The 16,844-nt window shown below is 39.5% G+C and overlaps 1 long non-coding RNA gene across 1 annotated transcript; it reads right to left on the bottom strand.

Annotated features, from left to right (window-relative positions):
• Positions 1-2,415: 2,415 nt before the first annotated feature.
• On the bottom strand, positions 2,416-16,232 carry LOC140181700 (uncharacterized). Its single transcript, XR_011876783.1, has 2 exons — positions 15,951-16,232; positions 2,416-3,777 (listed from the first exon to the last, which is right to left on the bottom strand). It is a non-coding gene; the product is annotated as an uncharacterized lncRNA (long non-coding RNA).
• Between the last annotated feature and the right edge of the window lie 612 nt (positions 16,233-16,844).

Here is a 16,844-nt window from a genome sequence, read left to right as displayed (position 1 = left end):
ATCTTGAATATCTTTGCATATGCTTTCAAGTATATTCTCAATTCTGGAGAGTCTATCTTCAGATGATGGTGAGTTGAGAGTGGATGGGTGAGTTGGGTTATTTTGGTTTTGGTATGGATGTGGAGAGGTGTTGTTAGGGTGGTGTTGATATGATCCCTGTTTGGAATGTTGGTGAGCTGCATGGTTGTTGGGGTTGTGACGTCTCTGATCTTGGCTTTGATCTTGTTGATTTCTCCACCCAAAGTTTGGGTGATTCCTCCAACCAGGGTTGTAGGTCTTGGAGTATGGATCATGGGTCTGCCTGGGTGAGTTTCCAATGTAGTTAGCTTGTTCTTGCTCATCCTCTGCCTCTGCATTCACTCCCTCTTGGGTTGCTGATGAGGTGGTGATTGCTGCTACTTGGTTCCTCTCCATCTTCTTGGTGAGGTCAGCCAGCTGCTTGGTGATAAGTTTGTTTTGGGCCAGCAGTGCATCCACATTGTTTAGCTCCATCACTCCTCTAGTGTTGCCTCTTTCAGAAGCATAGAAATAGTCATTCTCTGCTACAGTCTTAATGACATCTATGGCTTCTTCGATGGTCTTCTTCTTGTTCAGAGATCCCCCTGATGAGTAGTCTACTGCCTTCTTTGATTCATAAGAAAGGCCTTCATAGAAAATGTGTAGTTGCACCTATTCATTGAACATATCTGGTGGACACCTTCTTGTCAGGTCCTTAAACCTTTCCCATGCTTCATATAGAGTCTTACCATCTTGCTGCCTGAAGGTTTGCACCTCAGCTCTCAGCCTGTTGATCCATTGAGGAGGATAGAATCTTGCCAAGAATTTGTTTACCACGTCTTCCCATGTTGCTAAACTCTCCTTTGGGAAAGATTCCAGCCATTTAGATGCCATGTCCTTGAGTGAGAAAGGGAACAGAAGTAGTCTATAGGTGTCAGGATGAACACCATTAGACTTCACAGTATCACATATCCTCAGGAAGGTGGTTAGATATTGATTGGGGTCTTCTTGGACACCTCCTCCGAATGAACAATTATTCTGAACAAGGGTGATGAGCTGTGGCTTTAGTTCAAAGTTGTTGGCATGTATGGTTGGCCTTTGGATGCTGCTTCCACAATTTCCTGGGTTTGGGTTGATGTAAGAACCCAGAACCCTTCTCTCTTGCCCAGCATGATTTGCTAGACCTTCTCTGCCATGGTTGTGAGCCTCTTCTTCATGATGGTTCTCCATATTCTCGTCCATATCTGGTTCAAAGTACTCCTCCTCTTCCTCAGCACCAACAACTCTCTTTCCTCTTGCTTCCCTCCTTAATCTAAGGAAGGTCCTCTCAGGTTCAGAATCAAACGAAGTTGAAGCCCCGCTTCTTCTCCCTGTCATACAACCAACAAGGCACAAGCAAGGAAATAGATGTAGAAAGTAATTTCTACAGAAATGCTGTTAGTGTGAGTGATGCAATATATCAAACAGTTAGTGGGTTAGTGGACTGAATTGTAAACAACTAAGAAAATGGGTAGGGGAAGGGAAGAAAATAACTGAACAGAAAGTAAATTACTCAAATAAACTTAAGTCAAACAAAAGAAAAAAATTCTCAATCTAGTTATCCTCCAATTTAATCATTGTTGATACAAAATCAATCCCCGGCAACGGCGCCATAAACTTGATGCACGGAAACTTGTCTCTCAACAATTTTCCTTCGGCAAGTATACTGAATTGTCGTCAAGTAAAAACTCACAATAGAGTGAGGTCGAATCCCACAGGGATTGATTGGTCAAGCAACTTTAATTAGAGGAATGTTCTAATTGAGCGAAGCAGAATTTGATTTGAGGTTTGCAGAAAATTAAATGGCGAAAAAGTAAATAGCAGAAAATGTAAATTGCTGGAAATAAAGAGCTGAATGTAAATAGCGGAAAGTAAATTGCAGAATCTTAAATGGGAATGGAAAAGATGCTCATAAAAGTAAATTGCAGAAATTAAAGAGAATGGGTAAGATCAGAAATGGGGAATTCATTGGGCTTAGGAGATGTTGCATTCTCCGGATCAAGTTCATTTTCATCTCTTCCTCAATCAATGCGTTCATTGATCTCCTTGGCAATCTTAAGTGATCGAATTACAATTCCTTGTAATTCAATATCTCAAATCTTGATCAATAGCCAATTCCTTGGTCAATTGCTCATGAGAAGAGATGAAGTATGGTCACTGATTATACCACATGCATTCCCAAATCAAGTGTTGGTAGAATTATAGTCACCATATCCATCCAACCCCAGGTTGGTCCAACATGAGAAAGTATTTCTAGCATGATCTCTTCATTCCTCTTCCAAGGTTCAAAAGAGATCCAAGTATGAATAGCTTCTTTTCCAAGATAACTACCCAATTGGATGAAGATTGAAAGCTTTCTAGTAAGATCAAGAGAAAAGATAGAAGAAGAATAATGAAAACTAATATTGATCCATCAAATTACAACAGAGCTCCCTAACCCAATGAAAGGGGTTTAGTTGTTCATAGCTCTGGAAATCGAAAACAAAGATGGAAAATACATTATGAAAAGTAAAACTAGAAGTGCAGAGAAAGTAAAATTATACAGAGAGTAGTTCTCCAATTTCCAACTCCCCCAAAAAGCTCTTTTCTAATTCAAAGCTACCCCTATATATACTACTCTTCTGATCTTCTAGTTGGTTCTTCAAGTCTTGGATATGGGCCTTTGGATCTTGAGTTTGAAGCAGTTATCCTCTTCAGTGGGCTTAGCTTTACTTGCAGAGAGAAAGTGTGAAGTAGGCAGGGTGTTTAGCTCAGGACGTTAGTGGCGTTAACGTTAAGTGAGAGTGTGGGTTCGAGAAAGTTAGTGACAATCACCTTTTTCACTAACGTTCCTAACCCAGGGATGATCCACGTTAACTTCAACGTTAGTGGCACCAACGTGACCACTAACGTTGCCTCTTGGTCCTTCGCACACGTTATTGGGACTCACCTTTTCCAATAACGTTGAGAGTCCTCCCTTCCCCCTACGTTAGAGTCCACGTTAACTTAGTTAACGTGGCTCTTAACGTAGGCTTGCCAATCCTTCGAGAACGTTAGTGACACTTACCTTTGTCACTAATGTTCCAAGATGCCCCTACTGCCCACGTTAGAGTCCACGTTAATTAGGTTAATGTGGCTTCTAACGTGGTGTTGATAGCCATCTCCAACATTAGTGACAAAAGTGAGTGTCACTAACGTTGGCTCATCATCTCCTTTATCCACGTTAGCTTCCACGTTAACTAAGTTAACGTTGGAGCTAACGTTGCTCATAGTGGCTTGTGGTGGTACATCCCAACGTTAGTGACAAAGGTAAGTGTCACTAACGTTGGCGATCACTTGCTTTCTCCACGTTAGCTTCCACGTTAACTAAGTTAACGTGGCAACTAACGTGGCTTATTGTGGCTTGGCCAACGTTAGTGACAAAGGTGAGTGTCACTAACGTTGGCTTCTCTTTTGCTTCCCAACATTAGAGTCCATGTTAACTGAGTTAACGTGGCTCTTAACGTGGCCACTTATGAGCTTGGTCCAACGTTAGTGACAAAAGTGAGTGTCACTAACGTTGGCCTTATTTCTTTCTTCCACGTTAGAGTTCACGTTAACTTAGTTAACGTGACTCTTAACGTGGGCTATTATGGCTTTCGAGGACGTTATTGGCGATTACTTTTCTCATTAACGTTGCAAGCTAGCTCCCATTCCACGTTAGTGGTCATGTTAGTTAGACTAACGTGGCTGCTAACGTGGTTCTTCCTTGCTTCTTTTGTCCTGAAATCAAACAATAAAGTGCATCAAAGTTCTAATCCAAGTCATGAGACATGCATCATCCAATTTGTCATATAATTCATGCAAAATTCTCATGAAATCATGTAAAGTGCACCATGTTTGCTTGAATCAAGATGTAAGTGAAATTTTACCCAAAACTTGCTTATTTCCTAAGAAAATGCATGAAACTACCCTAAAACAGTAAAGAAAAGGTCAATGAAACTGGCCAAAATGCCCTAGCATCATATATGACAAGTAAAATAACAATAAAATATCTTGGCAAGGTATAAGAATTGGAATTCCTATCCTAGTTATCCTTATCAAGTGTGAAGAGAATTGGGTTTTAATCCCACTTGGTAAGCCTTTATTAAACAAAGGAAGGTTAAGTGGACTGATTAGCTTGATTCTCAAGTCCTAGTCAACTCCTGTGGAGAGACTAGTGTTAGAGCAATCCTAGCTCAATCAGAATCTGCCAATTTCAATCACTTGTTGAGTTTGATAACTCAAGTACTACCAATCACTTGACCAAAGCCAAAAGGGAGAACAATATCTAAATTAAATTAAAAGCATCAATATAAATAAAGCAAAGCAATCTTAAATCTGAAAATACCTCGAATCGCATTAACAAAAGAAATTAAATATGGCATAGATGTTCATAAATTAAATTGAGAAAATAAATAAAAAGAACATTGAACCTGGGATCGAGAGTCACTCCTAAAACTAAGAGAAATCCTAATCCTAATCCTAAGAGAGAGGAGAGAACCTCTCTCTCTCTAAAAACTACATCTAAATCCTAAAATTGTGAATATTGAGCCTGATTATGAATGGATGCATTCTCCCACTTTATAGCCTCTAATCTGTGTTTTCTGGGCCGCAAACTGGGTCGGAAACAGCCTAGAATTCGCTGGTTGCGAATTCAAACACGCTGATTTTCGTCATTGCGACGCGTCCGTATGGAGCACGCGGTCGCGTCGCCTAGCGTTAGGGAAACTATAGCATATTATATATCAAATCGAAGCCCCGGACGTTAGCTTTCCAACGTAACTAGAAACGCGTCGTTTAAACCTCTGTAGCTCAAGTTATAGCTGTTTGAGTGCGAAGAGGTCAGGCTGGATAGCTTAGCAATTTCTCCAACTTCTTGTATTCCTTCCACTTTTGCATGCTTCCTTTCCATCCTCTGAGCCATTCCTGCCCTGTAATTTCTGAAATCACTTAACACACATATCAAGGCATCTAATGGTAATAAGAGAGGATTAATAATAAGCAAATATAAGATCAAAGAAGCATGTTTTCAATCATAGCACATAATTAGGAAGGAAAATGTAAAACATGCGAATAGTATGAATAAGTGGGTAAAGAGTTGATAAAATCCACTCAATTGAGCACAAGATAAACCATAAAATAGTGGTTTATCAAATATGCTTGAGAGGTTAATCGGTCATGCTTTTTACTGTTTCTTAGATGGATATTTTGGCTATAATCAGATTACAGTGGACCCTCAAGATCAAGAGAAGACGGCTTTCACATGCCCCTTTGGAGTATTTGCTTACCGAAGGATGCCGTTTGGACTGTGTAATGCCCCAACAACTTTTCAGAGGTGCATGCTTTCCATATTTTTTAACATGGTTGAAAAGTTTATTGAGGTATCTATGGATGACTTTTCTATATTTGGTAATTCTTTTGACTCTTGCCTTAAGCATCTTTCCTTGGTCTTGAAACGGTGCCAAGAAATAAACCTTGTTTTAAATTGGAAAAAAATGTCACTTTATGGTCACTGAAGATATTGTTCTTGGGCATCGGATTTCAAGTAAGGGAATTGAGATTGATAAAGCTAAGGTAGAGGTAATTAAAAAATTACCACCATCCACTAATGCTAAGGCAATCCGGAGTTTCTTGGGACATGCAGGATTTTATAGGAGATTTATAAAGGATTTTTCTAAGATTGCTAAACCTTTGAGCAATCTCTTGGTGGTGGACATTCCTTTTAATTTTGGTCATGATTATTTGCATGCCTTTGAAACTCTGAAAGCTAGGCTTGTCTCTGCTCCCATCATAGTTCCTCCCAACTGAGATTTACCATTTGAATTTATGTGTGATGCCAGTGACTATGCTATTGGAGCCGTCTTGGGACAAAGACAAGACAAGCTTATGCATGTCATTTACTATGCTATCCGTGTATTGAATGACGCGCAAAAGAATTACACAACTACAGAAAAAGAATTACTAGCTGTAGTTTGTCCTTTCAAAAAGTTTAGGTCATATTTAATTGATTCCAAAGTTATTATTTTTACTTATCATACTGCTCTTAAATACCTTTTAGCCAAGCAAAATTTTAAACCAAGGTTGATTAGGTGGGTGCTCCTTCTTCAGGTTTTTGATATTGAGATTAGAGACAGAAAAAGATCAGAGAATCAAGTGACTGACTGATGAGCGGATATTTTATATGCTTTTTGGCATCATTTTCATATAGTTTTTAGTATGTTTTATTTAGTTTTTATTAACTTTTTTAGGTTTTAGTGTTAAATTCGCATTTTTGGATTCTACAATGTGTTTTTGTGCAATTTCAAGTATTTTCTAGCTGAAATTGAGGAGTTGGAGCAAAAGTCTAATTCAGAGACAGAGAAAGCACTACAGATGCTGTTTAGATCTGACCTCCTTGTATTCGGAAGAGCTTTTCTAGAGCTACAGAAATCCAAATGGAGTGCTCTCAATGGCTATGGAAAGCTGACTTCTAGAGCTTTCCAATAATATATAATAGCCTATACTTTGCTTCGGATTAGAATGCCCAAAACTGGCATCCAACGCCAGCTTCCTGCCCCCTTCCAGGCGTCCAGCGCCCAAAGAGTAGAGACCAGTATCCAAACGCCCAGAGAGGACCCCGTAGCTAGTGTTCAACACCCTAGGAGCCTCATAGCACATGGATCTCATCAAAGCTCAGCCCAAACACTCACCAAGTGGGTCCCAGAAGTGGATTTTAGCACTAAAAATATCGTTTTACCCTTTTCTATGTAATCCCTAGTTATTAGTTTAGTATTTAAAGTACTTTTACATTCTGCATCAAGGAGGATGCAGACCATACACGTTTTCACCATTGTATTTTACATTAGTATGAGTTTCTAAACCTCCTAGGTTGAGGGAAGGAGCCCTGCTGAGTCCTATGAATTAATAAAAGTGTTAATGTTTCTTCTTTGATCAGTGTTTGATTAATTCTAAGATATGTATTCGTACTTCAACGTGGTGGATAGGAAGATCAGTTTCAATCTGCTCTATTCATTACATTAAGATGTACGTGCCTGACAAACACATGCGTCTACTTGGGTTTTTGTGAATACTTCAGTGGAAAGCACACACCACTAGCTTGAATCATACATCTCTCAGACGGCTAATCCATGACTTCGTTGGGGACTTCTCGAGACACCAGTTCAGCCGATTTACGGGGAGATTAGGGTCTCTGTGATAGAGGCTAGAACCCAATGATGTAGCATTCTCTGATCCGGAAGATCCGACCTTGTTTGTGGCATTTTGAGTAGGATCATTAAGGAGAATGGACTGTACGTGCTTCATCCTCAAGCAGAGATGGATCCACACTAACCCTGAGGTTTAGATCTGGAGGAGTATTGACGACCTCTCAATAAAGGTGCCAATTACTTACAGCCTGCCATTGAAGAGATCACTCACAAGCAAAGAGGACAGTAATATCGGAGTTAATTCAGAAAGACAAAGCAACTCCAATCCTTTACCTTATTCTTATTACTGATTCCATTTAATTTACAGAGTATCTTTATTAGTTATATGTCTTCATAGTTTCAGATCTCATAAATCCAACAACCTTCTGATCTGCCTGACTAAGACCTGTAAGATAACCATAGCTTTCTTCAAACTACAATCCTCGTGGGATCAACCCTAACTCGCTCAGGTATTACTTGGATGACTTAGTACACTTGCTGGTTTAACAGTACGAAGGTGTGGGGATTCGTGCTACCATTGACCATCTTTCCAAAATTGAGCCTGAAGAAGGGATGCATCAACCCACTCCTGTGACTGAGACATTCTTGGATGAGAAAATCTTTATGATTCAAAGGGTTTCGTGGTTTGCAGATATTGCAAACTACAAAGCCATGAGGTTCATCCCCAAGGATTACACTAAACAACAAGTTAAAAATCTTTTAAATGATGCTAAGTACTACTTGTAGGAAGAATCTTACCTTTTTTAAGAGATGCTTAGATGGTATAATTTGGCGTTGTGTCTCAGATGAGGAATCACAGTAGATTCTCTGACATTGTCATGGTTTTGAGTACGAAAGCCAATTTGGTGGTGAACGGACGGCTACTAAGGTCCTTTAGAGCGATTTTTATTGGCCGACTCTCTTTAGAGACTTTTGAGAATTCGTGAGGAACTATGACAAGTGCCAGAGGGTGGGGAATCTTCCCCACAATCATGAAATGGCACAGTAAGAAATTTTAGAGATTGAGTTGTTTGATGTGTGGGGCATTGATTTCATGGGTCCTTTTCCACCCTCATACTCAAACACTTACATCTTGGTGGCAGTAGATTATGTGTCCAAGTGGGTGGAGGCAGTGGCTTTACCTACTAACGATGCCAAAGTGGTAATGAGCTTTCTTCAGAGATATATTTTCAACCAGTTTGGCGTCGCAAGGACAGTAATTATTGATGGAAGAAGACACTTTTGAAACAAACAACTGGACTCACTTCTGTAGAGATATGAAGTCCGTCATAAGGTGGCAACCCTCTATCATCCACTGACAAGTGGACAAGTTGAGGTCTCCAACAAAAAACTCAAGCGTATTCTAGAGAAGACTGTTAGCACTTCACAGAAGGACTGGGCTAGGCAGCTTGATAATGCTCTCTGGGCTTATCGGATGGCATTCAAGACTCCTATCGGCATGTCCCCATATTAGCTGGTCTATAGTAAAGCCTGTCACTTGACAGTTGAGTTAGAGTACAAAGCATATTGGGTAACAAAGTTCCTGAACTTTGATGCCAAGGCTGCAGGAGACAAGAGGCTCCTTCAACTGAATGAGCTTGATGAATTCAGAAATTTTGCTTATGAGAATATCAAGCTCTGTAATGAGAAGACCAAGTTGTGGCATGACAAGAGAATAGCCACAAGAACATTTGAGCCAGGCTAGAAAGTCTTACTATTCAACTCAAGGCTCAAGCTCTTTTCCGGAAAGCTGAAGTCCCGGTGGTCAGGATTGTTTGTAGTGACCAGAGTGTCTTAGTTTGGTCATGTGAAACAACAGGAAGAAAACTCAGATAGAAGGTTCACTGTCAATGGCCAGAGGCTGAAGCACTGTCTTGGAGGCGAGATTGATTGTTAGAGGTCCACTCATTTGCTGACTTAGCAAAGCTGACCGTCAAGCTAGTGACATTAAAGAAGCGCATTTAGTTCCTCTAGAAAGAAGGAAGGAGAAGGTCCCAATGATCGGTCTTTTTGATGCAAATCGGTTCAGTTCCAAGGTCTACGAGGACCACTTTCATGAGATCACTTCGTGGAAGAAGGTGATTTTGGAGGTTCAATTTGATCTTAAACCGGACGAGTATCCAGAGATACAGGCTGAGATTCAGAGGAGGGGATGGGGCACATTGTGCAACCCAGTTATTGAGGTGGGCCAGTTGATGGTCCAAGAATTTTATGCCAATACTTGGGTGACTTACAAGCATGTGAAGGGCGTAAACCCCAGCCCCAAGAACTGGAGGACTATGGTGCGAAGGCGAGTCATTGACTTTGGACCACAGAGTGTGAAAGAGACACTCCACCTACCACAGACCGGGGATGAGGATGATGATGAGTCCTATACTGAGAGGGTCAATAGAGACAAGAGGCCGGAGCAGATACTCACGGACATATGCCTTCTGGGAGCCTAGTAAAGGCTTAATTCTGAGAGGCAGCCTTACTAGTTGTGCTGGCACGATCTGAAGCCGGTTGCTAGAGGATGGTTAGAGTTCATTCAGTACTCCATCATCCCTATAAGCAACCAATCTGAGGTTACCATAGACCGAGCAGTGATGATTCACTGTATCATGCTCGGTCATAAAGTAGAGGTGGAGCGGGTGATTCTGCAGGAGATATACAGCATTGCTTCCAATGCCTCCACCCAGCTAAGTTGGTGTTCCCGCACTTGATTTACCACCTCTGTGAGGCTGCTAGGGTGTGGATCGACCATGACACTCTTATCCCCATCGAGCAGCCCATCTCCAAGAAGACTATGAAGTACGCTCGGGAGTATGCTAGAGCCCCAAGAGAGGAGCCGGCTCCCGCACCTCAGCCTCAACATCCTGAGATACCTCAGGGATATTATTTCCCTCTGCAGGATTACTGGGATCAATTGACATCATCCATTGGACATCTGGCATCATCCGTTGATCAGTTGTGGATGGACCATGAGGGCCAATCCACCCTCCTTCAGCAGTTAGTGGAGTAGCAGCAGAGACAGAGGCGGGAGATGGAGCATCTGAGGCGTGACTTTGGAACTCAGCGAGGATTTCCAAGAGGAGGCAGTAACCAGGACTGAGGTGGTTGAGTTTCTTTATTGATATTTCCCTTATTTCTGTTTTCAGTTATTATATTTTATTTCCTATTTCTATTATTTAGTTCTCAATCCTTTGCATGATTAGTAGTGTTGTTAGTTCTTCTAGTTTAGTTTATTAATTTAGTATTTTATGCTTATTTTAAAAAGTTGTCTCATGTATTGCTCACCGAGCTTGAAAAAAAAAAGAGAAAAGTGATAGAATGCATGAGAACTTAAGTTTATATATTCTGAGTTGTCTTATTTATCTTAATCTGGTGGTATTTATCTGTGGTTCTGAATGTATAAAAAGAACAATGCATAGTTGATATTGGAGTTAAGATTGTTGATTCTTGAGGTACATGAATTTAGAGAAGTATTATGAATTCCCTAAATTAAACAAAAAAATTAATCCTTAAAGTAAAAGAAACAGTAAAAAGAAAAAAAGAAAATACAAAGCGAGGTCTAAGACTTTGAGCATCAATGGCTAGAAAGGTCAAATATGATTAAAAGATGAAAGAGTTATTTTCCTAGCCATATGCTTGTGGTGTAAATGTGTCAAGAAATTCTTGAGATAGAGCACTAAGAGTCGAGACCAAGTGCAAGTAAAGAGTATGCCAAAGGCTCTGAGCACCACTAAATAGGAAAAATAAAAAGAAAAATCAAAACTCAAAGAGTTCTCCAGCTAAGTGCTTATGGTGTTTCTGTGTCAAGTAAATCTTGAGACAAAACATTTAAAGTCACGGCTAGGGTGAAGGTGCAAAGCACTAAAGAAAAGAACAAAAGAAAATGTTGTGTTCAAAGATTAATCAGAGGATAAAAGGGAAGAGAATTCATAATATTATCTGAGTTCTAGTTCTGAAGGACATTGACATTTCTAAGTTTCAAAGAATAGTGAGATGCCGAAACTATTCAAGATGACAGTATCGTTAACCCCACTTAGAGGAGAGACAGGAGCTTAATTGAACACTCAATTCTCGGGCAGACCCACAACTCAGATTCAGGTTATTTTTGGTTGCTTTAGGACAAGTAATAATTTAAGTTTGGTGTTGAGATACGTGAGCATCTTTCCTATATTTTCTTACTATTTTAGATGTGAATTTATTGAGTTTTATTGAGATCTTAGTGCTTGAAGCCTATTTTGATGCTACTTTGAGGCGCATTGTGGTTTTATTTATTTGTGGAAAAATCTGGGCTTGTTTGGTAGAATTTGTGCAGAAGAAAAAGGAAGAAATTTGATGCTGCCACGCTGGTGCCAAACGCCGCTACCTGGTGTTTGGTGCCAAGCGCCTCGTACTACGTGCAAGCTCTCTATTGAGCTGGTGCTAAACACCTCGACCTGGCATTTAGTGCAGAAGACCTCGTAAAGCGCTCATAGAATCTCACGCTATTGGCTCTAAATGCTGAACCTGGCGTTTAGTGCCAGGAAGACAGCAAGACCAGAAACTTCTCTGCCTCAGCGGCGCCTGGCGTTTAGCGCTAGTAGCGCAAATATGATTTTTAAAGAAGGCTCTGTTGGCTTAGATTTTTTATTAATAATTTATTTTATTTTATTTTATTTTCATTATTATTATTATTTCAAAACACAATCTTTTAAGTTTTGAATTTATTATTCTATTTTATTTTCAAATCAAATTAGGTTAGATATAAAAGGGAAAAGATTTAGCCCTCGAGGCTCTCTTCTCTTCTACCTCATTCTACACTCTACACACTTTTGAACCCTAGTTTTTTTCTCTGAGCCACGAGCAACTAAACCCCCGTTGTTAAGATTAGGAGCTCTGTTTATTCTATGAATTAATACTATTGTCACTCTATTTTAATTATTGTATTGATTTAAATTCAAGGATTACTTTCGTTCTTCATCTTATGAATTTGAATGTATTGGAAAATAACTCTTGTTCTACATGAATTCTTGTTGATTCTTGGAAAAGTTAACTCACTTGAATACTAGCTTGAAAGTAATTCCTCCTAAATTACTAATTACCTGGACTTAACTGGATATGTGACATATAATTCTCTTATATTTGAGTAATTAGGATTTTTATGGCTAATAAACGAGAATTGGATTTAACCTTTTAATCTACATTAAGTGACCAAGAAATTAGCAGTTGATTAGGTTAGAGGAGACTAAATTACTAAGGAATTAGGGTTTAGTCAATTAGGGCTTGTCATGAATTGGATCTTGCATGATAAAAATAGTTGGTAAGAAATATTAATCTGGAAAAATAAATAACTCTGAAACCTTAACTGTTCTCTCACAAAACTTTCACATCCAATTTATTACTTGCTTTCTAAATTTCTGATTTACTGTTTAATACAATTTGAACCCCAAAACACACTTTTCTGCTTGTTTAACAAAGTGAATCCTTCAACCATTGTTGCTTGATCCATCAATCCTTGTGGGATCGACACTCACTCACCTGAAGTATTACTTGGTATGACCCGGTGCACTTGCTGGTTCAGTTGTGGTATTCTAATTCCGCACCAACAAAACCGCAGAACTAGCCAGATCTATGGAAAATCGAAGCCGGCTAGTTGGCAGGCATTATGAATACCAAGCCACATAAGAAGTTTAATTTTCTGTAGAACTCGCAACCGCCACAACCAGAGATAATTATCAGTACGATTGCAAGCAATTTTCTATTGCAAAATCCAACAATAACAACTCTTAGTCGAAAAGTCCTTATTATTGGAACTATACCAAATCCATCCAGATCGGTTGCACCATGCCACACAGAGAAGATATTAGACAACTTCATTTTAAAATCTTCATTAATAGGAGTGTATAGAACATTCCAATTCCAATAGTCAAGAGACTAAACATCCTCCACCTTTAAGATTGTGTCTGTAATATGAACAAAAGGAACAAAACTATCGAGACAGCCGTTTGGGTGCCAAGAATCGAACCAAAAGGATTGATCAAGAGAACCAATACTCCAGGCCAGCCTACCCTGCATCACTCTCTTAGTATTCATGATTCTTGAAATTCCAGAAGCATGATTCGGAATCCTTGTCTCTAGAATAAAATCATGCAATACATATTTATGAATCAAAACTCTGACCCAAAGCTTATGAGAGCTATGAAGGAGTTGCCGCAAAAGCTTAACCATTAAGGCCAGGTTCGCACATCTCATATCTCTAATACCCAGGCCACCAAACTTGCGGGGGGTAATAACTGTATCCCACTTAACAAGATTTAAGAACCTTTCATCAATTTTTCTTTCCAAAGAAAAGTCCTTATTGCAGCATTAATTTTCTTTCAAAAAGAGGTAGGAAAAAAAGAGACTTGCATTTCATAAATATGTAATGTAGAAGCCACAAATTTAATCTGACAAAGTCTACCTGCTCTATTGAGAAAGCCACCCTTCCAATTCGCCAATCTATAGACTTGATTCTATTCAAAGAATCTGCAAATCTGGCTCTAGAAGTTTTGGGATGCCCAATGTTTATCCCTAAGTATTTTCCCAAATTATTAGTCAACCAAGTCTGAGAAACTCTGGTCAAGACCTCTCTTCGACTATTAGAGACATTCTTGGAACATAAAGTTTTTTATTTCTCAAGATTTACCTTCATACCTGAAGTCTTATAAAAAGTTCTATAAATCACATGATGTTCTGAACTTGAGACCTGCTGGCCTTGCAAAACAAGAGAAGATCATCTGCGAACATGAGATGAAACGTCCGAGGACTGCCCCGAGAGATGGCCATAGCTTCCCAATCACTAGAACTAACTTAGGATTCAATAAAAGTAGCCAAAACCTATACATACAGATGACAAAGAGGTAGAGTGACATGGGATATCCTTGTCTAAGACCCATCCGAGGATGAAATCCCTCTAGTTTAACACCATTCCATAAGATGGACAGATTTGAGCCCTTCACACAATTCATAATCAAGTTGATGATAGTCTAGGAGAACCCAAAAACAGGAAGAGAATCCTCAAGAAAACTCCAATCAACTCTGTCATACGCCTTCTCCAAGTCAATCTTAAAGGCAATGGCACCTTTCTTTGACTTAGTCCTCTTAAGAAAATGAAGCATCTCTTGAGCCAGAATAATATTATCCAGAGCTCCCCTACCATGAATGAAGCCCTTTTGAGTTTGGCTAATTATCTCCTAAAAACGGTTGCAATCTGTTAACTAGAACCTTGGTGATAATCTTGTATATGACATTACAGAGACTAATAGGGTGAAAATCCTTGAAGGCACAAGGTGTCTCACACTCTGAGATAAGAATAATAAGCATTTTCACCAAGGAGTCACTCAAGAAACCATCAAGAAAAGCACTCTAAACAAACCTCCAAACTTCTTGCCCTACAACATCCTAGTAATGCTTGAAGAAGAATGCCTAGAAACCATCCGCGCTAGGAGCTTTCAAAGCGCTCATACTATCCACAACTTGCTTGACTTCCAGAAAAGATATTAGTTGAGTAAGGCAATCACAAGCAGTCTGATAAAGCCTAGGCGAAGGAATTTCTCACATGCACTAAAGATCAATTTGCTCAGTAAAGCAAAAGAGATTTTTAAAAAATTTTAGAACTTCACACTGCAAAACATCTTGATCTGTGGCCCAAGAACCGTCACTAGTTAGAAGACCATGAATCTTGTTTGCTTTTCTTCGGAGAATGGTTCGCATGAGAAAAAATTGTGTATTACAGTCCCTATATCTCATCCACTACTCTCTGGATTTCTAAAACCAGAAAAATTTGTCTTGTGCTAAAATGGTGTTAAGTGCCATCCTAATCCCTTCTTCCTTCTGCCTAAGCTCAACATCATCAAAAACCTCCATACTTTTCTGAACTTCTTCCAACTGAGCTTCAAGCTTATGCTTATTGACAAAAATATTGCCAAAAGTATTAGAATTGAATTCCAAGAAGCTTTTGGATTAGAAATAATTTCCATTAGATGCACCCACCTGAGGAATTAGACCCCCAAATTTTCTTGACTAGAGGTTTATATTCCGGATGAGATGCCCAAGTAGCTTGGAATCTAAAAGGCCGGTCACCCCTCCTCAAAGGAGCTCCGAGGCACCTAACCAAAAGGGGACAATGATCTGAATGTATACAACACAACACTTCAGCATATTCTTCGAGAAAAACCAGTCTCCACTCCCCATTACTACACACTCTATCTAGTTTTTTTGCAATATCCTTGGAACCTTGAATTCTCCTAAACAGGGTGAATTCTCTACCTGAAGTTGCCAAATAAAAAAGATTACTAAAATTTAGAGCGTTTGACAAATTAGAACTACGAGAGAAATAAAAGTTATCCCTCTCTAACCTCTATAGAGCACACAATCTCATTGAAGTCTGCCAGAATAACCGAAGGTTCCATTAAACTCAGAGAAATAGCATGTATATGATTTTACAATAAGACACGTCTAGAGTATTAAGGACCCCTATAAACTGCACTACAAACCCAAAAATTTCTTCCTCTGCCCACTTTAACAGTTACACATTGCTCAGTGTTTCGAAGAACCAAATAAGGAAAAGAAGGATCAGAAGACAAAAACAAAATACCCGTTTTGTGCCCACTAACTTCAGATATACTCATAAAAAAATTCCAAAGTATACCAAAAACCCCTCATATGATCAAAACTAACATGCGTTTCTAGTAGAATGAAGAAAGAAGACTTGAATTTTCTTACCAATTCTTACAGTGTATCCAGGACATCTTGTTGGATGCCCCTTGATGTTCCAGCTTATTATATTCAATTGATCCATAAAAAAATCACAGATGAAGAAGCTGGAACATGAACAAAAGAATTACATGGTGGGTCCTCTATCCCCAAGATTCTGGGTGTTATCCATCGCTTCAGCATAAAAGTATTGCTTATCGCCACCCCGAGTACGAATAAGAGCTTCAACAAGGGATCCTTTTAGCAACGCTGGTCTCTGGCGCATGTGGTTGGAGACAACACTCCCAGCTTGGCGTGACAAGAAAGCTTCATTGTTTTTATCCAAAAGGCCCCAATTTTGTGCTTCAAAAGGGAATTCACTGGAGTATTAGGAATTTTTCCAAGCCCATCATGAGTAGGCCCATGTTTCGTTCCCCCAACCTTATTCAAAGTGGACCTTTCCTTGGTTGGGCCAGTTTTTGAGGAATGTGACATCTTTCCTTTTTCCTTTCTATTAAATGGGACCCACCCGTCATTATTTGCATGGATTGAGGCTTCATTTAGAAGATCATGCAATGTCCTAGGCTCAAGAATCGGGCTTTCTATATTCAACGCCTCCTTTCCAAGAATGTTACCAAATTCAAATTGCACTGCTTTTACCGTTTCAAGAACTGAATTACTAATCAGTGATGGCTCTACTGTCAGCGTGTTACCACTCAACCCATTATCCTTACTCTCAGTTCTTACACTAGCCTCGTGTTTTTGGCACTCCTTCGTGGCATTACAATAGCAACCACATGACGAACATATCAAATAGAGGTGTTCATATTCCACCTCATATATTTCATTATCCACACCAATTTTCTTGACCACTGGCTAGTCAAGATTAATTTGCACACATGCCTTTGCAAACTTGGCTCTCTT

Source organism: Arachis hypogaea, chromosome 18 (assembly GCF_003086295.3).
Source record: "Arachis hypogaea cultivar Tifrunner chromosome 18, arahy.Tifrunner.gnm2.J5K5, whole genome shotgun sequence".
Taxonomy (NCBI): Eukaryota; Viridiplantae; Streptophyta; class Magnoliopsida; order Fabales; family Fabaceae; genus Arachis; species Arachis hypogaea.
This window is presented reverse-complemented; position numbering and strand designations above follow the sequence as displayed.